General features: G+C 34.5%; 1 protein-coding gene across 9 annotated transcripts in view; it reads right to left on the bottom strand.

The window, feature by feature from the left end:
• The window catches only part of DMD (dystrophin), a 2,843,071-nt gene that overhangs the window by 2,745,634 nt on the left and 70,294 nt on the right, over window positions 1-27,143 (bottom strand). For all 9 annotated transcript variants that reach the window (XM_079909736.1, XM_079909735.1, XM_079909718.1 and 6 more), the window contains exons 3-5: window positions 17,419-17,605; window positions 15,385-15,508; window positions 14,069-14,134 (exon numbers count right to left, since the gene is read on the bottom strand). The gene's annotated coding sequence lies outside the window, so the exon portion shown is untranslated. The remainder of the gene's footprint in view (window positions 1-14,068; window positions 14,135-15,384; window positions 15,509-17,418; window positions 17,606-27,143) is intronic.

Here is a 27,143-nt window from a genome sequence, read left to right as displayed (position 1 = left end):
AAGCCAACAAGGAAACAGTAACCTTAAATGAAACATCAGACCAGAAGGGTTTTATAGATTTGTAAAGAATATTCCATCCAAATGCAGCAGAAAAAACATTCCTCTCAAGTACACATGGAACTTTCTCAAGAATAGACCATATGTTGGAACACAAAACAGGTCTCAATAAATTTAAGAAGACTGAAGTCATACCAAATATCTTTTCCAATCACAAGAGTATGAAACTAAAAATCAACTACGAGAAGAAAGCTGGAAAAATCACAAATATGTGGGAACTGAAAAACATTATGCTACTGAGCAAGTTTGGGTCAATGAAGAAATCAAACAGAAATCAGAAATTACTGGAAGACAACTGAAAATGAAAATACAGCATACCAAAATCTATGGGATACAACAAAAGTGGTACTACAAGGAAAGTTTATAGCAGTAAAGGCCTACCTCAAGAAACAAGAAAAAACTCAAACAATCTCACCTTACACCTAAAGGAACTAGAAAAAGAAGAACAAACGAAGGCCAAAGTCAGCAGAAGGAAGGAAATGATAAGGATCAGAGCAGGATTAAATGAAATATAGGCTAAAAAGACAGTAGAAAAGCTCTATGAAACTAGGAGTTTTTTCTCTGAAAATCAAAGAAAATTGACATACTTTTAAGTAGACACACTAAGAAAAAAGAGAGAAGGCTCTGATCAATAAAATCAGGAACAAAAGAGAAATAACAAATACCATAAAAATATAAATGGTTATAAGAGAATATTATGGACAGCTAACTGTCTTCCAACAAACTGGACAACCTAGAAGAAACAGACAAATTTTTAGAATCGTACACTTTCAAGGAATGAATCTTGAAGAAATATAAAATGTGAAAAGATTGATTACTAGTACAGAGATTGAAACAGTAATCAAAAAGCTCCCTCAAAATCAAAAGTCCAGGACCAGATGGCTTCACAGGTGAATTTTACTAAATATTCAAGGAAGATTTAACACCTATCCTTATCAACTATTCCAAAAAATTGAAGAGAAAGGAATGCTTCCTAACTAATTTTACAAGGTTACATCACCCTGATACAAAACCAGGCAAAGACATGACATAAAAAGAAAATTACAGGCCAAACTCTCTGATGAACATAGATGCAAAAATCCTCAACAGAATATTAGCAAACTTAATAAAACAATATATAAAGGATCACACACCATGATCTAGTGGGATTTATTCCAGGGATGCAAGGATGGTTCAACATCTGAAAATCAATCAGTGTGATACACCCCACTACAAAATGAAAAATAAACACCATATGATCATCTCAATAGATGCAGATAAAGCATTTGACAAGATTCATCACACATTTATGATAAAAACTCTCAATAAGTAGGTATAGAAGGAACACACCTTAACATAATAAATGCCATATATGACAAAAACCCAGCTAACGTCATACTCAATGGTGAAAAACTGGAAGCTATCCCTCGGAAATCAAGAACAAAACAAGGATGTCCACTCTCACCACTCTTATTCAACATAGTACTGGAAGTCCTAGCCAGACCAATCAGGGAAAAAAAAAGAGATAAGACATTCGAATTGGAAAGGAAGAGTAAAACTGTCACTATTTGCAGATGACATGATTTGATATATAGAAAACCCTAAAGACACCACAAAAATTATTAGAAATAATAAATGAATACAGTGCATTTTCAGGATACAAAATCAATATACAAAACTCTATTTTGTTTCTTTACACTAACAGTGAGCTATCAGAAAGAGATATTAAGAAAACAATCCCATTTACAAGCAGAATAAAATACCTAGGAATAAATTTAACCAAGGAGATGACCAACCTGTACATTGAAAGCTATAAGACATTGTGGAAGGAACTGAAGAAGACACAAATAAATGTAAAGATATTCTGTGCTCAAGAATGGGAAGAATTAATATTGTCAAAATGTCTCTATCACATAAACAAATATACAAATTCAATGCAATACCTACCAAAATACCAAGGACATTTTTCACAGAAGTAAAACAAAAACTTCTGAAATTTACATAGAACCACAAAGACCTGAGTAGCCAAAACAATCCTGAGAAGAACAAACAATGCTGGAGGTACCACACTTCCTGATTTCAACTATATTACAAAGCCATAGTAATCAAAACAGCATGGTCTTGGCAGAAAACCAGACACATAGGTCAATGGGACAGACCCAAGAACCAAGAAATAAAGCCACACATATATGGACAATTAATTTTCAACAAAGAGCAAAAAAAAAACATACAATGGAGAAAGAGTAGTCTCTTCAATAAATGGTGTTGGGAAAATTAGACATTCACATGCAAAAAAATGAAACTAGATCACTATCTCACACTGTATCCCAAAATTAACTCAAAATAGATTATATATTTGAATGTAAGACCTGAAATCATAAAACTTCTAGAAGAAAACATAGGAGCTATGCTGTTTGACACTGGTCTTAGCAATATCTTTCTAGATATGTCTCTTCAGGAAAGGGAAACAAAAACATACAAATGGGACTACATCAAACAGAAAAGTTTCTGCACAGCAAATGAAACAGTCAAAGAAATAAACAGACAAGATACTGAATGAAAGAACATATTTGCAGAGGATATATTGAATATGGGGTTAATATTCAAAATATTAATATATAAAGAAGTCATAAAACTCAACAACCAAAACCACACAATCCTATTACAAAATAGGCAGGGGGGCTGAATAGACATTTTCCCCAAGAAGATATACAGATGGCCAACAGGCACAGGATAAGATGTTCAACATCACTAATAGTTATGGAAATGCAAATCATAACCAAGATCACCTCAGGCCAGTTAGATTGGCTTATTTCAAGAAGGCAAAAAATAACAAATGTTGGTGAGGATGTGGAGAAAAGAGAACACTAACACACTGTTGGTGGGAATGTAAATTGGTGCAGCCACTATGTAAGGCAGTATAGAGATTCCTCAAAGAATTAAGAATAGAACTACCATATGATTCAGACATCCTATTTATTTATTTATTTATCCAAATAATTCAGAAACACTAATTTGAAAAGATTTATGTAGCCCTAAGTTCATCATGGCATTATTTTCTACAGCCAAGATATGGAAACAACCTAAGTGCCCATCAATGTATAAATGGATAAAGAAGATGTGGTATACACACACACACACACACACACACACACACACACACACACACACACACACACACACACAATGGAATACTACTCCATTCTGGGATGGAGTTCCAATGGAATACACAATGGAATACTACTCCATAGAAAAGATGAAATCTTGCCATTTGCAACAACATGGATGGACCTTGAGGGTATTATGATAAGTGAAATAAGTTAGAGAAAGACAAATACCATATGATTTCACTCAATATGTAGAATATAAAAAGCAAACAAAAACTGCAAAATAAATGAACAAACCAAACCAAACAAAAACAAACATGTAGGTGCAAAGAACAGAGTAGTGGTTTTGAGAGGGGAACAGGCAGAGGGGAGAGAAAAATGGGTAAACAGGATCAACTGTATGGTGACAGATGGAAACTAAATTTTTGGTGGTGAGCATGCTATCGGGTATACAGAAGTAGAAATATAATGTTGTACACATGAATTTTTTATAATATAAATGAATGTTACCTCAATAAAAAATAAATCTAAAAAAACACTCAGCAAACTAGGAATAGAAGGAAACTTTCTCAATCTGTTAAAGGGCATGTAGGAAGAACCCATAGCTAACATCATAGATATACATGTAAACCTTTGGGATCTCATTAAGGCAAAGCCTTCTTAGACATGACATGAAAAGCACAAGCAATCAGAGAGAGAAGATAAATAAATTATACTTCTATATGAAACATTTTACTCTTCAGTATACCCTATCAACAAAGTGAAAAACCCACAAAATAGGAGAAAATGTTTGCATTTTATATATGTCTTGAATGTGTAGCTTTTTTTCATCAAATTTGTTTTTATTTTTTTCTAATATTTTTTTTCTGCTTGTTCCTTTTCTTCTAATTCTGATACATCCATTATTCATAAGTTGGTATGATTAATAGTGTCCCATATTTTGCTGAAGTTCTGTTCATTTTTCTTTCTTTTTTCTCTCTGTCCTTTGGATTCCATAATCTCTATCAATCTATGGTCGGAGTCACTGACTTTTTCTCTTGCCAATTCAAACTGACTGTTGTGACCCTAGTGAATTTCTCATTTCAGTTTTTTATTTACAACACATGAAACTGAATTTGGTTTTTAAAAATAATCTCTATCTTTTATTGATATTCTCTATTTGATGAGATATTGTCATCAAAACTTCCTTTAGTTCTTTGCCTGTGATTTCCTTTAGTCCTTTGAATGTATTTATAATGACTGCTTTGAAGTCACTGTCTGTTAAATCCAACATCTGGGCCCTGTCATAGGCGCTTTCTGTTGCTGTTTTTTTCCCTATGTATGGCTTACATTTTCATGTTACTTTGCATGCCATCTAATTTTTTTTGAAAACAGGACATGTTAAATAATATTGTAGGAAATCTGAATATTCATCCCCTCCCTGGATCTTGTTAATTTCATTTTTTTAAAGTGACTTGGCTGGATTTTTTAGTGACATCTCTTTCCCCTACACTGTGGAGTTTCTGATGTTGTTCCTTAGCGGGTTCAGCTTTGGGCATGGTCAAGTTACCTTAGCATGACAGTGTTTTTTGTAGGGCTTTCTTAGACTGTCTTTTTCCTGCTCACTATATGGTCTTATCTCACTCAACTGTTAGACTCTACTAATTGTCAGTTGATTGTTCTACAATAGTGAATTTTATGTGTCAACTTGACTGGGACATGGGGTACCCAGATATTTGGTCAAACAGTATTATGGGTGTTTCTGTAAGGAATCATTTTAAAGAGATTAACATTTAAATTGGTATACTGAGTAAAGTAGATGGCCTTCCCTAATGTGGGTGAAACTCATCCAATCAGCCAAAGATCTGAATAGAACTAAAAGGCTGATCCTCTCTCAAGTTAAAGAGAATTCTTTCTAGCTGACTATAGCCAAACTAGTATATCAACTTTTTCCTGACTTTGAACTTGAACTAAAACATCAACACTTCCTGGGTCTCAAGTCTGCTGGCCTTTGGACTGGAACTACACCATTAGCTCTCCCGAGTCTCCAACTTGCCAACTCACCCTGCAGATCTTGGGATTTGTCAGCCTGCATAATTGTGTGAGCCAAATTTTCATAATCAATTTCTTTGTACATATATACATTCTATTGGTTTTGTTTCTCTGGAGAACCCTGACTAATACATCCTCTATTGTTTTCAATAATGCCTTTGGGCATAAAATGTTAAACAATCTGATCCAATTAAACTTGAGTCCCTTTGCAAAAGCAGTTTTTGTGGTCAATTTTTGAATTTTATTGACTCCAAAAAGACTTTCCTTATGGATCTTTTTTCCTGGATTTTCTGATAAATTTCTTGGCCTACAATTAAATTTGTTACCCTCATGGAGTGACCAGCCTCTTCTTAATTGCTTACCACTCAAACATACATTGTTTCTGAGATAATTCCTAGCTTGCAGTTTCCCACACCCTCTCCCAAATAAACTCAGTTCCTTTGGGGAACATTTGACAGATGTTGGGGAAAAGGGAGTCCTGTTTTCCTGGCCACACCACTAAGAGTGGAGCTTCCATTATGCTAAGCTGGGAGGGGAGTTGGAGCAGGTTGTGGCTCAAGGGCCAAAGAATCTAGCTGTTCTTATTGAGATTTAGTAAATTTTCTTAAATCAACATCTCTTCATTTAATGTACGTCCTTAGACTGTTTTTTTCTTTCAGCATTTAAAATATATCAGTTGAATATTTTCTGGATTCCACTGTTTCCGATGAGAACTAAAAAACATTCATATCATTACTTTCTTATATATAATATTTCATCTTATTCTGGCTGTTTTCAAAATTTTTTCTTTACCTTGGGTTTTCTATAGTTTGGCAATGAAGTGTCTATTATTTAATTATATTTATTATCCTGTTTGAATTTTGCTGAGCTTCATGGATCTGTAAGTTCGTATTTTTCACTAAATTTGGGGAACTTTTATCCATTACCTCATCAAACATTTACTCTGCCCATTTTCTCTCTCTTTTCTCATAGAGAGTCAAGTATACATATGTTAGACCGCTTAAAATTTTCCCATGTCTTATTAAAGTTCAGTTTTTCTTCTCAGCATTTAAAAAAATAAATTGGATACTTTCTATTTATATGTATAAAAGTACAATGATACCCTATTCTTCTACTTCCATCCAACCCATCCAGGATAATTTTCATTATAGATATTGAAATTTTCAGTTCTACACTTTCCATTTAGGCCATTTTTTAGTTTCCATTTCTATATTTTTCATCTGTTCATTCAAAATGACTTTATTTTTAAAATCTGTATACATATTTATAATAGCTATTTTAAGGTCCTGTGTGATCATTGAAACTCCTTACTCATCTCAAATTTTATTTTGACTATTATTTTGGAAATGAGTCACTTCTTTGCACACCTATTAATTTTTTATAGTGTTCTGTGTATTTTAGATTTTGTATGTTGAGAGTCTGGATTTGGATTTCTTCCTTAAGAGATTACTGAGATTTGTTCTGGCAATCAGTCTATTTACTAGTGGATCAGAAGCTTTTAAGGCTTGCTTTTAAGCTTTATTACAAGAGGTCTAGTGTAACTGTTTCTCAAGGGTTTTAGCACCCCAATTCCTAAAGTGTTGTTATTCTAGGGCAATCACTGAATGCCACCAGTGTCATTAAGGTCTCTAAAATCCAGCATGACAAAATTTCTGTGCCTTATAGCACTGTGTGATTTAGTGAATAGCACTGTACTTCCAGTAATTCAACAACTGATTATAAAAAGAGAACCAAGTGACATGTCTCATGCTGAAGGTCAAGATAGAGAAATCAAAAATGAGAAAAAATGAAAATAAGTTAGAAGTTACCATAATCAAACATGCCTGAAGAAAAGGTAATACAATGTCCACAATATTTGTTTCTGTGCCCATTTATAGAGAGCATTGGAATTACAGCAATTAAATAATTTCAAAACAACTTACACTATATATATATATATATATATATATATACACATATATATATAAAATATAAAAGTCTATCAATTTAAATACATTTATATATATAATTTATATATAGGAATATAGACTATTTTTAGTAGTTTTAGGTTTACAGAAAAATTGAGCATAAAGTACAGAGTTCCTATTTACCCCTCCTCCCTGTCCCCCACAGTTTCCCCTACTTTTACATCTTATAATATTGTGGCACATTTGTTAAAATTAATGAATGAAGATTCATATATTTCTATTAACTAAATTCCACAGTTTATACTAAGTTCATACTTTGTGTGATGATTGGTATCCACCATTACTGTGTCATATATTCACTGCCTTAAAAATCCATTGTGCTCCACCCATTTATCACTCCCTCCTTCCCCCTAATCCCTGGCAACCACAGATATTTTTACTATTTCCATAGTTTTCCATTTTCCAGAATGTCATATAGTTTCATATTGGCTTCTTTCACTTAGCAGTATGCATTTAAGGTTCCTCTTTGTCTTTTCATGGCTTGATAGCTCATTTCATTTTATCACTGAATAATATTCTATTATATAGATGTATCACAGTATTTTTTAAAAATCCATTCACCTATTGAAAGACATCTCTGTCACTTCCAAGTGTCAGCAATTATAAATGAAGCGGATATAAACATTAGTGTGAAGGGTTTTGTGTGGATGTTAGTTTTCAACTCACTTGGGTGAAGACCAAGGAGTATGATTGGGGGATTGTATGTTACAAGTGTATTTAATTTTGTAAGAAATTCTTAAACTTTCTTCCAAAGTTGCTGTACCATTTTGCATTCCCACCAACAATGAATGAAAGTTTCGGCTGCTCCCCATCTTTGCCACCTTTGATGTTGTCAGTGTCTGGATTTTAGCCACTCTAGTAAGTTTGTTATGGTATCTTATTGTTGCTTTAATTAGCAACTCCTTAATCACATATGTTGTTGAGCATCTTTTCACATGTTTATGTTCCATCTATATATCTTCTATTGTGAGGTGTCTGTTCAGATTTTTGTCCAATTTTTAATTGGGAAGCTTATTTTCTTGGTATTTAGCTTTAAGTGATAATTGTATATTCTGGATAAAAGTACTTTGTCAAATATGTGATTTGCAAACATTTTCTCCTAGTTTGTAGCTGTCTTTTCATTCTCTTAACAGTGTCTTTTGCAGAGTAGTTTTCAATTTTAATGAAGGCCGACTTTTATACTATGTTTTCTTTCACGAATCTTGCTTTTGGTGGTATATCTAAAAAGTTATCGCCGAACTCAAGGTGAAAACTACATTTTAATAGGCTGCTTTGATTTTGCTTCTTGTCATGCTCATTGTTTTCAATCAAAAAATGTTTTTACCCTCTAAATCTTATGGAATATTTTGAAAGATTTGAACACCTCTTAAAATATTTCAAGAGTCAAATGTTACTTCATAAATGTTGAATTTAAGCTAATAATAATAAATATTTTAATTTACATTCTCTATAAATTCAAATAATTAAGGATGCCTTTATTTTTTTATTATTTGAAAAAATGAGAACAAATGCAACAAAACTACAAAAATGTATTGTAAACATTTCTTGAATCCTAAAAAAATTAAACTTGAATAGCATATATTTAATGTAAAGTAACTTTTTTGAAATAATGCTGAAATTCACTCTCATGCTTTTTTCATTTTCACTGTTATGACTAATTATATGAGGAAAAAATAAATTAGTAGAATAGATTGAGATTAAATGGTTTATATATATTCCCCTCTCTTTGGAACCCCAGGCTCACATTTATAGCATTAGAAAGTGCTTTCATTTTGCAGTCCAGAAGGGGATTTACAAATTACAAATGAAATACTCTACTGCCTGCTGAAGGACAGCTATCTCAAACATGTAAAAGGTTCAGCAGGCTGGCAAGAAAGTTTTATATGAAGATGCTTTGAAATCATAGTAAAAAAAAAAAACCTCGGGCTTCCCTGGTGGCGCAGTGGTTGAGAGGCCGCCTGCCGATGCAGGGGACATGAGTTCGTGCCCTGGTCTGGGAAGATCCCACATGTCACAGAGCGGCTGGGCCCGTGAGCCATGGCCGCTGAGCCTGCGTCCGGAGCCTGTGCTCCACAACGGGAGAGGCCAAAACAGTGAGAGGCCTACATACCACAAAAAAAAAAAAAAAAACCTCTAAAATTTGAGGAATATATGTTTAATTGTTTAAAATAGGATGCCTTCAAGATGTATATTTATCAGAGATCATGATCATTCTAATATTGTGTTGGAGGATTTGGTTTTGTAAGACCTGTATGCAGAAAATTATAAGACACTGATGAAAGAAATTGAAGATGATACAAACAGATGGAGAGATATACCATGTTCTTGGATTAGAAGAATCAACATTGTGAAAATGACTCTACTACCCAAAGCAATCTACAGATTCAGTGCAATCCTTATCAAGCTACCAATGGCATTTTTCACAGAACTAGAAAAAAAAATTCACAATGTGTATGGAAACACAAAAGGCCCTGAATAGCCAAAGGAATATTGAGAAGGAAAAACAGAGCTGGAGGAATCAGACTCCCTGACTTCAGACTGTACTACAAAGCTACAGTAATCAAGACAATATGGTACTGGCACAAAAACAGAAATATAGATCAATGGTATAGGATAGAAAGCCCAGAGATAAACCCACGCACCTGTGGTCAACTAATCTATGACAAAGGAGGCAAGAAACATACAATGGAGAAAAGACAGCCTCTTCAATAAGTGGTGCTGGGAAAATTGAACAGCTACATGGAAAAGAATGAAATTAGAACACTCCCTAAAACCATACACAAAAATAAACTCAAAATGGATTAAAGACCAGACACTATAAAAGTCTTAGAGGAAAACATAGGAAAAACACTCTTTGTCATGAACCTCAGCAAGGGACTTCCCTGGTGACGCAGTGGTTAAGAATCTGCTTACAAATGCAGGGGACACGGGTTCAATCCCTGGTCCGGGAATATCCCACATGCAGCGGAGCAATTAAGTCCGTGTGCCACAACTACTGAGCCTGCACTCTATGCCCGTGAGCCACAACTACTGAGCTCACATGCCACAACTACTGAATCCCACACGCCTAGAGTCTGTGCTCTGCAACAAGAGAAGCCACCACAATGAGAAGCCCATGCACCACAACAAAGATTAGCCCCCGCTCGCTGCAGCTAGAGAAAGCCCGTGCGCAGTAACGAAGACCCAATGCAGCCAAAAATAAATAAATTAAATAAATAATTTTTTTTAAAAGTACTCTTCTTTAAAAAAAACAAAACACAGCAAGATCTTTTCTGACCCACCTCCTAGAGTAATGAAAATAAAAACAAAAATAAACAAATGGGACCTAATTAAAATTAAAAGTTTTTGCACAGCAAAGGAAACCATAAACAAGACAAAAAGACAACCCTCAGAATGGGAGAAACTGTTTGCCAGTGAAACAGCGGACAAAAGATTAATCTCCAAAATATACAAACAGCTCATGGAGCTCAATATCAAAAAAAAGAACAAACCAATTAAAAAATGGGCAGAAGACCTAAATAGACATTTCACCAAAGAAGACATACAGATGGGCAAGAGGCACATGAAAAGATGCTCAATATCACTAATTATTAGAGAAATGCAAATCAAAAATACAATGAGATATCACCTCACACCAGTCAGAATGGGCATCATCAAAAAAAATCCACGAACAATAAATGCTGCAGAGGGTGTGGAGAAAAGGGAACCCTCTTGCACTGTTGGTGGGAATGTAAATTGATACAGCCACTATGGAAAACAGTATGGAGGTTCCTTAAAAATCTAAAAATAGAACTACCATATGACCCAGCAATCCCACTACCAGGCATATACCCTGAGAAAACCATAATTCAAAAAGAGTCATGTACCAAAATGTTCACTGCAGCTCTATTTACAATAGTCAGGACATGGAAGCAACCTAAGTGTCCATCAACAGATGAATGAATAAAGAAGATGTGGCACATATATACAATGGAATATTACTCAGCCATAAAAAGAAACGAAATTGAGTTTTGTAGTGAGGTGGATGGACCTAGAGTTTGTCATACAGAGTGGAGTAAGTCAGAAAGAGTAAAACAAATACCGTATGCTAACACATATATATGGAATCTAAGAAAAAAAAATGGTCATGAAGAACCTAGGGGCAAGATGGGAATAAAGACACAGACCTACTAGAGAATGGACTTGAGGATATGGGCAGGGGGAAGGGTAAGCTGTGACCAAGTGAGAGAGTGGCATGGACATATATACACTACCAAACGTAAAACAGATAGCTAGTGGGAAGCAGCCACATAGCACAGGGAGATCAGCTCGGTGCTTTGTGACCGCCTAGAGGGGTGGGATAGGGAGGGTGGGAGGGAGGGAGACACAAGAGGGAAGAGATATGGGAACATATGTATATGTATAACTGATTCACTTTGTTATAAAACAGAAACTAACACACCATTGTAAAGCAATTATACTCCAATAAAGATGTTTAAAAAAAATCCTTTACTTCAAATGGTACAAAGATATTTAGATCTATGAACTCTACAGGAACTTACTCTGCTGGGATTACACACATGTATTGTCTTTCTGCTTTTGTCAAGATATAGGATTAGAAGCCAAAGTTAACTAATTTTGGAAATATTAACTTACCAAGATTTTAGATTGTGCAGCATTTAATATTATAATGATCTATTTTCATTGTATAGATCAGTGGATACAGAAAACTTCAGAAAAAAGGAGAAAGAGACAAACACATTTCAGTCTCTCTCTGAACTGGGAAGACCTGACATCTAAATGTCCTACACATACCCAAGGCTAACTTATCACTGCTCCCTCTCCTGCACCACATACAGGGCTGATGGTTGGCACAGGAATTATCTACTGAAACTTTTTTCAAAACCCCCCTCTTTCATTCTCATCAGAGAAATTGTACACATGGCACTTGTATGTTAAAATATCACCCTCAAGTTTCCTGATAGAACTGAGTCTGAATTACGAGGTAATTTTGCTTTGCTTCAATACTGGGTAATTTTGCTTTGGATTGATCCTGATTACCTATTTCTGATGACCTTCAGTCCTCAGTCTGCTTTAGTATTTGCACCAAGTGCTGGTTTTGAAATTACCTATTATCTTGGTTGCCTTAGCACACTTAAAACATGCTACTCTTTTTAGGGTCCCAGAAGACCATGTAAAGTTAACGTCTTGTCTACCAAAGTTCTAAGTGTTGACACAACAGAATTCGCCACCACTCTACTTTATGCATCTGTCAGAAGAGATCTCACTGGTCATCTTATGAAGTACCCACACTTTTCAGGTAGATTGATTTTCATTGCCAAGATTTGCACTCAACTACCTGACCTAGTACCTATCCTATTTTACAGAATAGGTCTAACCTATTCTGTCTCATTCTGCTGTGAGAGAGAATGCTGAATTTTGACAGAGTGCAAGCAGGGTGATATTAAAGTATGAAACTATTACAACTCATGACCTTCCTAAAACTATAAAACACAAACATTCTAGAAAAGACTTTCTCCTTTATTTGTACTTCTTCATTAAATTTTGAAAATTGCTTTCCACAGAATTCTATCTCAACTATAGTCAACAGCCCCTAGAAACTGGCTTTTTGTATGACTGAAATAAATAAATACATAAATGAATGAATAAATAAACAGTTTTGGCTTATGTCATAATTTACATGAACTACTTACTAATATTCAGTTTATATTTGGTGGGTCTTCAGATTAATATTTCTACCTTCCACGTGACCCAAAGTTCAGCTAGCACCTCTGTTATCAATAACAGCAATATTCTCATAATTTTCTATAATTTTGATTGTCAGTGTTTACTCATCTTGGCTTTTCCACAGTCATTACTCCTTTGAATAAGTGATATTTCATTCCATTTGGAGTTTATTCAAGTTGATTTTTCACTATGGTCTATAAAATTATATTCACCTTCCCTACCCAAGCCTTTAATTTCTCTCACTCAGCTCTGTATGTCTTTTTTGAGACTTAGTAATATGCTTTGGAGGTCAAAAGCACATAAATGTAGTTGCCAAATATTATCTTAATATATATAATTCAGTTCTTTTCCCTAACTTAATTATTCCTGCTTAGTCTGGTGATAAGGCCAAAGCCATTTACATAGTTCTGATTATCTATACATATATAGTAATTATATGTTGCATATATTATTTATTACATATAATATATAATTATTGATGTGTACATACAGTCAATTCTCATTATTCATGGATTTATATTTGTAAATTTTTCCACTCACTAAAATTTACATGTAACCCCAAAATCAATACCTGCAGGGATCTCACGGTAATTGGTCGACATGTGCAGAGCAGTAAAAAAATTTGAATCAACCAATGTGCATCTTCCCAGCTGGTATCTAACAAGGCCACACTCTGCCTTCTTATTTCAGCTCTCATACTGTAAACAAGTGTCCTCTTTGCAGTGTATTTAGGACCACCTCTTCCTTATTTTGTGCTTTTTTTTGGTTGGTTATTTTGTTGTCTAAAGTGGCCCCCAAGTGTAGGGCTGAAGTGTTATCTAATGTTCTTAAGTACAAGGAGGCTGTGATGTGCGTTATGGATAAAATAAGTATGTGAGATAATGTTTAAGCATGAGTCACAGAGCTATTTGTTGGGAGTTCAATGTTAACTGTGAATGAATCAACAATAGATATTAGATAAGTTATCTAATATAAACACACAGATACACATAAAACTAGGCTATTTATTAATTGGTTAACAAAAATGCTGTGACCAGAGGTTTGCAGGAACGTAACTCTATTTCACCTAGGAGCAACCTAACTCTGGTTTCACCTGAATTAATGGTATTCATTAATTCAGTGTTTGCATATACCTTATAGAATATAACTAACATGAATAATGAGAAGTGACCGTATACGCAGTGAGAACAAGACAAGTACCTGTGTCTTGGTTCATATCAGTTGCTGTGGATTCACCAGGGGAAAACAAAGTAATCTGTTTTCTACCTACAAATTGAGGAAAAGAATGGAAATCCTTAGAAATATGAGCTTTCCTTACAACTTCCTACTTGCACTCCTTCTGACAACCAGTGAATAGAATTTATGTTTTAGAATCATTAATGAGAAAAATTAATGAAAAATCATTAATGAGAAAATAAACTGTTTTAGCCCTGAGGTGGAGGAGAAGGTTAAAGTTTTGAGTTTAAGAGACTGAAAAGCTCAAACTTGGGTGTGGCTTCCATGATACACATGGAAAGAGGATTGTGGTGGAAGGGGACTTATGCCCAGTTTACACACAGCAATCCAGGATGTGGCCAGGTCTCTAACGTGATAATGCCTGACCTCTGAATACTAAACATTGGTAGATTCAAAGGAAAAGATTTCCATGGTCGAAAGTGACAGGATACAATGGAGCTTCATGCTGTGAATCAGACAGCTAATAAAGGCTTGGACAAATAATCTTGGGAAGACTACAATAGCTTGAACATAAGAGACAGTTCTCCTTCTAAATTTTAAAATTTTCTTGTATTATTTCACATGCTGTTCAAGCCCTCCAGGACTTCTGTGTGGCACTAGTGTGTTCTAGATTTACCTGATTCAGGAAAAAAAAAATCTATTGTTCTGGAAAACTGTAGAGCAAAATTATACTTATGTATACTTGTGTCTCCATTTGCCATTTGCTCCTTGTTTTTTAAGTTTATTTTAGACATTTTTCCTTTGATCTCATCAACTTTTAAAGCCAATAAACTGGACACTTTTCTTGTTGAAAGTATAGAGAATGAGGATATCTAGCTGAGCCTTGACAACTATCACAGCTCTTGAGTGAAGTCTACACTTTCTTAGGGCTCCATACATACCAGTTTAAAATCAAGCACTTTTAAGTATATCTCATCTCCTCCAGTAAAAATACATAATGATGAAGTGTGTTTCTTGTAATTCTTTTCCCCCTTCGATTAGGACCAGCCCATTTCCTGGGTAAATTATTTTCTCACATGATTCTGCTCAATTTCTTTAGTGACAAACAGATGTTGCACAATTTTAGCTAATGAATTCTTTCTATTGCTTGCATGTGAATAATTAATGTACAACTTCTTATTCCTACACTACAGCTTGAGAAAAATAAACTGTTTGGTCCCTATAAAGTCTACCAAAATAGAATGATAATGTTTTTATTATTTTCTTGCAAATATTTATTTAATGTCATGATAACCTTAAAACATCCAGTATAGCCATTTTATTTGAATTCTTTTACTTACGGGAACATAGGCAAGAGGACATCCATCAAAATAGAGACAAGCCAAACCACAGGACTTAATCTTAATGCCAATTCTCCAGAGATTCATTTCTCTTGGTAAGTTGAGATAAACTCATTGTGCTTTTCTGTTGGGAAACAAGCAAGTTTTATACTAAGCAACTCGTCAAGGTGACCAAAGACCATACTGTGATAAAATTTTATTCTTTTGATAAGGAGCAAATACTTTAAAATATTTTGCATAAGCAAATTTTTGAAGTACCTACAAAATATATTAAATGTATGAAGTATTAACAATGTAATGGATAAACTTAAGCCCCGCAAGCCAGGTCTAAACTTTTTACTTTCTCTCTAATCTCAAAAGCAAATTTATATTTATATAAACAGTCACATATAAAAGTGGAAATAAATCGCTTTCTATGAAAAGTGTCAATAAACCAATATTTCATTACTATTGGTTTACATATTAAGACGAGCTTTAGAAATAAATGACTTTTGAATGGGTACAGCTGGGAAATGCTCAAATAATCTAAAACACAATTTATTTTTTGCATATATAAACAATATGCAAGGAAAAAGTAGGTATTTTTGGTGACTTACAATGTACTATATAAAAGATGTTTGCTTTAAAATGAATTTTTCTTGTTATTTTCCCTTTTCTTAATTTAAATTTATTGATTTATTTGAAGTAGCCAGGAAGGGATTGTGACATATCCATAAAGGATGAAAAATCAGTTTTTAACAAAACATATTTGAGTGAAATTATGAATGTATTTCATCAATGTTTCTTCATAATTGTTCTCTAATGTTTTAGTTGTACCAATAAGAAATTAATGCTCATTTACATAAATTTACATGTAAATTTATATGGCACTTGATCAGCACAAAAATGTTTTCAAAAATAAACATGGAAACTATAGCCAATAGTCCAATATAATATTTTAAAACATTCTGAATGTATATATTTATATAGAATGCATATTTATATATAATATATACAAATGTATATATGTATATATAATGCATATATATAATATTCTGAATATGTGTGTGTGTATATATATATATAAAACAAACTAAATATGGTCTTACTCATATAACTCATTGCCTGAATAAATACCATAATATGTTACATTGTGTTAAAACCATAACTACCAATAAAACTAGCAATTATTTCATCAAATTAATCTCATATTTATTTTGTGACTGTGCTAGGGCAATTTAGGCTACACAGAACAGCTGGAATTCAATTTGTGCAAGGCCACCTCTTTGAGCAAATTTGTTCTCTGTAGGACTCTCAGGAGTATGTAAATGCTGGTGCATGGGATAAGATTATTTTATCCAACAGAGTGCAAAAAAAGTTTCCTTGGCTTCTCAGAATTGCATTTTAAACGCACCCAAAGGACTTTCCTTTGACAAATCAAAAGACTTCTCCCAAAGACTTTCCAATCACTAATGTCTCTGAACCTGGCACTGTTACCAAACATCCCTGCATAAATTTCACATACTTTCATTAAAATGTATTTGATCATTAGGAAATTCTGTTTAACCAATATATCAATTTAAACCTGCAGAACAATCTCTTCAGACTCTTTAAAATATTGTAGATAATTAAATTGGTCAGTTGTCAGAAACATATAAAGTTTCTATAACGACAGTCAAACAGTTAAAGCTGTTCAATAATGGTATAGGTTTGGGGGGAAGATAAAACAGTAACCACCTTGTCACTTGTATTCAAGCAGAACCTGAATGGTTGTCTACCAGGGATCCACTGACTGGATATTAAATGCTATTATTTCCAATTCTATGATTATATAATTACATAGTAAGGTAGATTATAAACAGGACCAACTTTCTTGGATTAAAATATAAATCCTGAGCTTTAAAATAGGTACTAGTCTGCATTATTGTCATAAATAGGCACACCAGAGTCACTATTATTGTCCCTATTTTGGGAAGGAAGTTCTCTCTACTGCTTTCAGGGGGATTGTGGCTTATTCTCATCTCCCCCCCACAAAAAAAAATCAAAAGAATTTACTTGAAAAGTATATCCATTCTATTTCTTGCAGGTTTCTCTCTTGGTAATGTGAACCACCACCCATGTCTTCCTGCCCTTTTTTCCTCCATGATCCACATTCCTTTTGAAAGAGTTTTTATTAAGATGAGCATTGATCCTTAGACTAGGTCATGTCTTTACTCAGCAGTGTTTTGCTAGTTATTTTGACCTGTAGAGAAAAAAATATATGTTAGAGGGGCTTGAATTTGACAAGATAAACTAAAGAGGCTTACTTGAGGCCCCTAAACATGTCAGTGGTATGCTAAAACATTGTTTGTGCCAGATAATTTTGTCCACTATATTGCGCTGATAAAAGTAGTGACAAACCGAAGGCAAAAATCAACCACAACTGGCAGCTGCTGGAGTTCAAACATGAACTGATAACCAAGAAAGGACAATGAGTGATTTACTTATTGCCTTTTATAATATATACTTTATTTTGTATATAGCTAGTTTACCTTTTCTCTGTAATAAGGTGAATATATTTTTTCCATTTTGATTTAAACTGTACATGTCTGTAATTAATACAAAAGTATAAGAATGAATCATGGGCCCATTATGCACTCTATGAAGAAAAGAAAAAGAGGAATACTAGCATTAGCATATTGGCTCTATAATCAGCACATGCAACAAAATCTTACAGTTATCTATAGGCATTGAACAAACATCAGCCAGCAGGCCTGGCAATAAATGCATATTCTTACCTCACCTATCATTTGCTTGCTGCTCATGGGGTGTTTTAAGGAGAATAGGCAGTGAGATATTACAGAATTGGAGGATTTGATGTAAGAATACAGAACCCATACTTTTTGATTTATAATAAAAGAAATATAAGAGGTTAAAATGGAGAAAGTGGGAGGTTGATAATTTTGATGATTTCTCTTTTCAACTTAAGGACCTCAGAAAATTATTTGTGAAATGCTCTTAATCTAAGTCAGTGATTCCAAAAACTGGTTCCTGGATCAGCAGCAACATCATCACCTAGCAACTTATTAGAAAAGCAAATTCTCCCTAGCCACACATCTGCAGAATAAGAATATCTGAGGGTGAGGCCCAGGAATCTGTTTTAACAAGCCCTCCAGGTGATTCTGATGTACTCTCACGTTTGAGAACCACTGTTAAGGTGAACAAATAATGCTTCGTAACAGTTTAGCTTTTCAGGGATGTGAGGCACAATAAACTAATATCAAACTGAGGATTTTAAACTTTAGGTCTCAACTTCTTTCTCTATGATAGTTTCCATATTATTCCAAAATCTACATACTGTATAAGAAATAGTGATGAAATTAATGCTTCAACCTCACCCCCAAAGAGTAAGCCTCCTTTTGACCACCTTCATCTATTTCCCCTCACCTCACCCCCACCTCTGGCAACCACTGATCTGTTCTCTGTTTCTATTAGCTTGGGGTTTTCTTAGATTCCACATATAAGTGAGATCAAACAGTATGCCTTTCTCTGTCTGACTTATTTTACTTAGCATAATGCTAATAATACTTGTTACCATATATTGAAAGTTGCTAAGAGAGTAGATCTTAAAAGTTCCCATCTCACACACAAAAAAGTAACTATGTGAGGTGATGAATGTGTTAACTTATTGTGGTAAGCATATTGGAAAATATACATGTATCAAATCATTACGTTGTACACCTTGACCTTACGCAATGTTATATGTCAATTACATCTCAATAAAGCTGGGGGAAAAACAACAGTGTGCCCTCTGAGGGTATGAGTAAACTGCTGGGTTAACTGTGCAGTTTGCTATCAGCGTAATTCCTTTCAAACAATTCTCGGCTATATAATGACCAAGGTTGTAGTCTAGATATTATACCATTTAAGGCACAGGTTTAAATAATTCATCTCTGTATAATTACAACTTGGAGTAATTCCTGAAGGATCAAATATCTACTTCTACTTGTGGAGAGCTAGCTTGAGACAAAAGATCCAGATGATGAGCATCAGAGGGTATTCATTCATTTTTCTCTTATTCCCCTTTAATTTTTTTCTTTATCTATATATTTAACCTGACATGGGTGGAGGTAACTAAATACTTATAAGTACTACAGAAATCATGCACACAAAATATTCTGAGCACTTCTGATAAAGAAGTGTATACATTAACACATTAACTACTCTTTTCTTACCATATCTTTAGTTGGTAATACAACATAGATATTCCAATTCCATGTACAATATGAATTTATAATGTATGTATTTTCTGTGTTCTATGTAGTAAACAAATGTACCCGCTATAGAATGTAGCCAAGTAAGAAGGCTTATAATTGGTTTTTAAGCTTCTTTGAAAGTAACCATCTCTTTGTGTCCATTTTTTTCCAGAAGTGTCCATACACTTCTTTCAACCTTTTAAAGAAATTTACCAAAATAATTTTGGTCATATTTCTAAAATTAATTTGGCAGCTTTTTGCAAGTATGGTTGGAACAAAAGGATAACACAAAAAAGAGCACACCATACACAGCAAATATCAGAGTGAGAAAAATCTGCATGTGGTAATTCCATTTGCATGTAACTGCTAAAAGAAAAAAAATGTGATTCATTCTCACTCCTGGTTTTCTTTTTTTTTTAAGATTTTTTCTTAATGTGGACCATTTTTAAAGTCTTTACTGAATTTGTTATAATATTGCTTCTGTTTTATGTTCCAGATTTTTTCGCTGTGAGGCATGTGGGATCTTAGCTCCTTGACCAGGGATCAAACCCACGCCCCCTGCATTGGAAGGTGAACTCTTAACCACTGGACCGCCATGGAAGTCCCACCCCTGGTTTTCTATCCTCATGAAAGACAATTTAGAAATTACTGGTTCCCTGTTATAAAAAATAAAGTCCTGCTGAGAAGACGTTCTTCAGAATGACCTGGAGGCTTATTTTTGGCAGGTCTCTGATAATCATTTCACCTTGACTTCTCCCAATCTTCTTCCTTTTTTATTACTACTAAGACACTTTAGTATATCACCCTGACTTTTGACTTTCTTCAACTATTCTGGCCCCAGAAGGACTTGTGTAGCTCAGTTTGTTTTGGTTCTGAGTGCTACATTAATGCTTTGGGCACTCCAGTTAAACTTTAGCCATGATGGTAGACATCAGACTTGTTCTTTTAGGGATTTCACTTTTCTTAATACCCAAAGTATAAAGAGAGGAAATCAAACAGGGGAGTCTGTATGTCACTATGTATTACAGGTTGTTTTCCCTGGAGCCTGCTTGACTTCGGAGCCTAGCATTCCTGCCTTCCTGCCATTCGTTTACTCTACTGTTTTGTGAAATTTAAAAAAAAGTAAAAACAAAAAAGGCAACTCACATATTTCAATAAATATACTTACATATGAGTGTAAATATACATCTATTACATGTATATTTAATACATACTATTACATATGAATATGAATATAAATATATATTTTTGCCTTAAATCTCGAGTACAAGAAAGCAGATTCTATTTACTCTGGTCTCTATAAAATTGGAAAACACTGTAGTGCAACTTTAACAAGCTCTATGCTTAAAACACTAACAGTATAAGTGACTTATGAGTGAAACTGAATATGTTATCTATGCACAATATAATAGACTTCTGCTGGTTAACCAATGGGATGACTAAGCATGTGTAGAGGGCACCTGCAAAGCAGAGGCACCTAATACAATATTTGGATATTATATAGTATTTGCTATATTTTAAAGTTCTAATTTAGTCATCAATTTAAAAGTTAGACATTTTTGGATACTTGTAAATTTATTTTATGGTTTAATTTCTTAATACCTCATAGTGGCACGTTGGCAGTAGGGAATAAGAGCAGTTGGCAAATGATATCAATAGTATTTTAGTGCTTATAGCTTCTAACATACTAATCCATCTCTGGACAAAATGTAACCAGTTTATTCCTATCTAGCTCTCTACTCCATGAACTCATTTTCCAAGGAAAAATAAATCAGATAGAATACTCTAAAGCTGAGAAATAAAAATGGAAATATATACCACATTAACCATATTAAATTTCTACTTCTCAAAAAACATGAGGTGAGGATGATACGAAGGTATTTTTTTCATTACAGGCTACTATTTTTAAAGGATTTACACCCGTATGTGTATCCATTGCTTAACTTTTTGTCATGCTTGTGAAGTTCTCAGTTTGTGGATTGATTGGTTTATAGATTTGTTGTTATAAATTTATAAACAGAAAGCTCCTAGAGTCTGAGATAGGTCATTTAATTTACCTCAGACAAATCTCAAAAAAGGAATAACAGTAGTAACAGCAAATGTTTACTGATTTATTTCTATGGGCTAGTCATGGTACTAAATATTTTGCTACAGTATCTTATTTGATCTTCAAAGCAGTCCTATATGCTCATGAAGAAACCAGTATGAAGAGTTCATACAATGTTTACTGTAAAGAAGAGTTGCACCTGAGGTTTTTACCCATACAGACTGGCCGCAGCACCTATGAATTTCAAGTAAGGGGCTTCTTTCAAAGGAAATCTAGTTAAATATTCTATATTCAACATGTAAATATAAACATACTTTGATTGTCATTTTACCTATCATCAGTATCATGTGGTAGATTCTCCCAGATACTGCACTCCTTTTCCTCAGAGTGAAAGGTGACCTTAGTCCAGAAAGAACTTTAAGAAATCACCTCTACATCATTCTATAATACCTAACTCATATACCACCTTATTGGTGAATTGTACTTTTCAAAGATAGCTTCAATGACAAGTATCTTAACTTATATGCTCTCCTTAAAATTTAAACTTGACACTCCTCCATCAAGAAGTGGAGTATGTGTTTCCCCCATGAACCTAGGTTGACTATTAACTGCCTTGATGAATATAATTTGACAAGGGTGATGATGCATGACTTGCAATGCTAGGACATAAAAGGATATGTGACTTCTGTCTGGTTCTTTGTTTACTCTGTCTCTCTCTCTCCCTCCCTCCCTCCCTCCCTCTGTTCTCTCTATCTCTAGCCATTCCTTCAGAATCCTGAACCAATACATAAGAATTTCAGCTACACTGAAACCACCATGCTGCACAGATCATGGAGAGAAATCCCATAGACACAGAGATAGCTGAGGAGCCAGAGATAGCTTCCAGTCCCAGCTGTTCCAGCCCTGCCAACTCAGGCACTAAACACAAGAGTGAAGAAGCCTCCAAGATGACTCTAGTCACAGCCACTGTCTGACTTCAGCTTTCTGAGATACCCTGAACAAGAAGCACTCAGTTTAGCACCCCTTGAATTCCTAATAATTACTGTTCTAAACCACTAAGTTTGAGGGTAATTTTTTATAGAACATTACATAAATAGAATAACCTCCTTTGCAAATCCTCCACAGATCCCTCCATTAGACAGCATTTTATCAATCAGATAGCGTTCTTCCCATATAGATTTCCTAAAGAAGACAATGCCAGTTTAGAATGCATAATTAGGCACATTTTACTAGGTGGACATGTAATGCTGGTGGAGAACAAAAAACAGAATTGGTTGAAAATTTAGAGCTTGTAAAGTCACTGGAGCTGCATGGAGCTTGAAGAAGCATAATAATTAATGCTTGCCATGGCACTGCATGAAGAAACTCAGTGAGACGATTTTAGAGAAAGGTTAGACTCTGAGAACTGACCAGGATCTTTGTAGAAGAAAGAGATTGGATAAGGAAAATGCATGCGAAAAAAATCCAGAAAATCTGCTGAATCAACTCTACTTGGTACCAAGGCAGATTTAGTTTTTTGTTCACAAAATGAATAAAAGAAATAATTCTGGCCTAAGAATTGAGTAAGAAGTATAATAGAAATAACCATGGATTTTTTGATGATGGCCATTCTGAGTGGTGTAAGGTGATACCTTATTGTAGTTTTGATTTGCATTTCTCTAATAATTAGTGATGTTGCACATCCTTTCATGTGCCTCTTGGCCATCTGTAGGTCTTCTTTGGAGAAATGTCTATTTAGATCTTTTGCCTGTTTTTTGATTAGGTTGTTTGTTTTTTTGATATTGAGCTGCATGAGCTATTTGTATTTTTTGGAGATTAATCACTTGCTGGTCGATTTGTTTGCAAATATTTTCTCCCAGCCTGTGGGCTATCTTTCCATTTTGTTTATGGTTTCCTTTGCTGTGCAAAAGCTTTTAAGTTTCATTAGGTCCCACTTGTTTATTTTTGTTTCATTTTCATTACTCTAGGAGGTGGAACAAAAAAGATCTTGCTGTGATTTATGTCAAAGAGCATTCTGCCTATGTTTTCCTCTAAGAGTTTTATAGTATCCAGCCTTACATTTAGATCTTTAATCCATTTTGAGTTTATTTTTGTGGATGGTGTTAGGGAGTGTTCTAATTTCATTCTTTTACACGCAGCTGTCCAGTTTTCCCAGCACCACTTACTGAAGAGACTGTCTTTTCTCCATTGTATATTCTTGCCTCCTTTATCATAGATTAGGTGACCACAGGTGTGTGGGTTTACCTCTGGACTTTCTATCCTGTTCCATTGATCTATGTTTCTGTTTTTGTGCCAGTACCACACTGTTTTGATGACTGTAGCTTTGTAGTATAGTCTGAAGTCAGGGAGCCCGATTCCTTCAGCTCTGTTTTTCTTTCTCAAGATTGCTTTGGCTGGGCTTCCCTGGTGGCGCAGTGGTTGAGTCCACCTGTCGATGCAGGGGACACGGATTCGTGCCCCAGTCCAGGAAGATCCCACATGCCACAGAGCAGCTGGGCCTGTGAGCCATGGCCGCTGAGCCTGCACGTCTGGAGCCTGTGCTCCGCAACAGGAGAGGCCACAACAATGAGAGGCCCACGTACCATGAAAAAAAAGAAAGAAAGAAAAAAAAAGATTGCTTTGGTTTTTGTGTTTTTTTGTGTGTTTCCATACAAACTGTAAATTTTTTTGTTCTAATTCTATGAAAAATGCTGTTGGTAATTTTATAGTGGTTGCATTGAATCTGTAGATTGCTTTGGGTAGCAAAAAATCTACAAACAATAAATGCTGGAGAGGGTGTGGAGAAAAGAGAACCCTCCTACACTGTTGCTGGGAATGTAAATGGGTACAGCTCTTATGTAGAATAGTATGGAGGTCACTTAAAACTAAAAACAGAGCTATCATATGATTCAGCAATCCCACTCCTGGGCATATATCTGGAGAAAACTGTAATTCGAAAAGATACATACACCGCCAATGTTCATTGCAGCACTATTTACAATAGCCAGGACATGGAAGCAACCTAAATGTCCATCGACAGATGAATGGATTAAAGAAGCTGTGGTACAAATATACAATGGAATATTACTCAGCCATAAAAAGAATTAAATTATGCCATTTGCAGCAACATGGATGGACCTGGAGATTGTCATACTTAGTGAAGTCAGACAGAGAAAGACAAATGTCATATGATAGCACTTATATGTGAAATCTAAAAAAATTGTACAAATGAACTTATTTACAAAACAGAAATAGAGTCACCAATGTAAAACACAAACGGTTACCGGGGGGAAAGGGGGGGAGGGATAAAATGGGAGATTGGGATTGATATATACGCAACTACATATAAAATAGTTAACTAATAATGACCTACTGTATAGCACAGGGAACTCTACTCAATACTCTGTAATGACCTATATGGGAAAAAAATCTAAAAGAGAGTGGATTTATATGTATGTATAACTGATTCACTTTGCTGTACAGCAGAAACTAACACAATATTGTAAATCAACTATACTCCAATAAAAAGTAATTTTAAAAAAAAGTAATAAAAAAGAAAGGACCATAAAAGCTTGAGTCTTTTGGCAATTTATAATGCAAAATAACAGGATAATATTAACTGAGGGGACCATATACAGATGAGGAAATTGAAGTCTAGAGATATTAATTAAATTGCTTGAAGTGATGCAGAATCTGACCTTGCTTACCTTTCTGGGTCCTGATTCATAGCCCCAGAACTATCTTTGAGAGACTAACTTAGTAGGTTGCCTTTCCAACTTAGCTTGAATTGGGAATTTAGGAGTGAGTCAAGCCAAAGTTTTGAGTGTGAGCTTAACTTTAGAAGTCAAAGCAACAAATGCAATGCCAAATCTGGAAAGAAGGGAGAAAATAATTCATGAAAGACTAAACCAACTAAACCAAGATTCAGAAATGAGACTGGAGTAAAAGTAGGGTATAATCCAGAGAAGAGGGTAATACTACAAACTCATGGGTACTCTCCAAGCTCATGTACACATATTGATAAATAGGTACCATTATGGTATATCTGTTAGCTGAAAGATAAGCTATCAAGATAGTCAACCAAAAAACTAGAAGGAGAGCTGAGACTGGAATCCAGCTTTCCTAAATTTGAAGAAATTATTATGGATGATGTTAAAACCCAAGACTAAGAGTGGATTTTTGTTTGCAAATCTTTGTGGCCAACCTTTTTTTGCTTTATATTTTTATTATTTTTCATGGTCCCATGTTAAACTATTTACCATGCATAGCTCATCCTTGAATAAGAAGAGACTTACTTATATAGACTTACATATAAAGAAATAATGAGATTAACCTAATAAACATTAAATTTTGGAATATAAATTTACCATATGACCCAGCAATTTCACTCCTGAACATTTATCTCACAGAAATGAAAATTTACATCCACAGAAAACTGTACATGATTATTTATATAAGCTTATTTATAATGATAAAAAGCTAGAAACAATAAAAATGTTCTACAATAGGTGAATGGCTTACAATCTATGATATATCCATATCATGGGATACTACTCAGCTTTAAAAATAAATGAACTGTTGATACACAAGTTGGACATATCTCAAGGGTGTTATGATGAGTAAAAAAAGACAACCTCAGAAGGTCACATACTGTATGATTCATACATAGCATTCTAGAAATGACAAAATTATAGAGATGAAAAAGAGATTAGTGGTTGTCAGGGGTTAGGAATGGTAGAGGGGAGCATGATAGGTGTGACTATAAAGGGATAGCCTGAGGTAGATCCTTGGGATGATGGAATAACTTTTCCATAACTATTAACTGTGTTAGTAGTTGCACATATCTACATGTGTGAAAAAATAGCACAGAACTCTACACTCATTGTACCAATGTCAAGTTCCTGGTTTTTATTTTGTACTATATTTGTGTAAGACATAACCATTAGAGGAAACTGGATGGAAGGTACATGGGACCTCTCTGTACTATTTTTGCAACTTCCTGTGACTTTACAATTATTTCAAAATAAAAAGTTTAAAACTGTTTAGAAACACACAGGAGTTGTTAAAATAAATCAGCAATTTTTAATGCTTTTTGTGTCAATAATGAGCGGGGGAAGCAAATGGAAAATGGACGTATGGAACAAATTTGTCCCATCAGGTTCCTTTTGCAAACTCAATTCTATTGCTCTCTTCATTGTCTGCTTTCAAATGCAAACATCTTAGTTTATTCTTTATAAGGGCTCGTCTTCATGACAACAAAACCCTACTCATTTCATTGAAAAACAATCAATACCATCAGGTGAGGATCATGAAGATTATATGGCCGACTCTGTTAATGTATAAATGTGTACTCGTTTGAATGTGACTTCCACCAGAGTTTTGAACTTGATCTTCAAAACCCAGTATATTTTTAATTTGCATTTGATGCCATGGGATACCACAAAAAAACTCATTGACAATTCGTAACTTCTGTGAATACAGTGTTAAATTAATTTGTCTAACCTTCGTTAACTGTTAAA

The sequence above is a fragment of the Stenella coeruleoalba genome (genome assembly GCF_951394435.1).
Source record: "Stenella coeruleoalba genome assembly, chromosome: X".
Lineage (NCBI taxonomy): Eukaryota > Metazoa > Chordata > Mammalia > Artiodactyla > Delphinidae > Stenella > Stenella coeruleoalba.
Note: the sequence above shows the minus strand (reverse complement) of the source record. Positions and strands in the feature narration are given on the sequence as shown.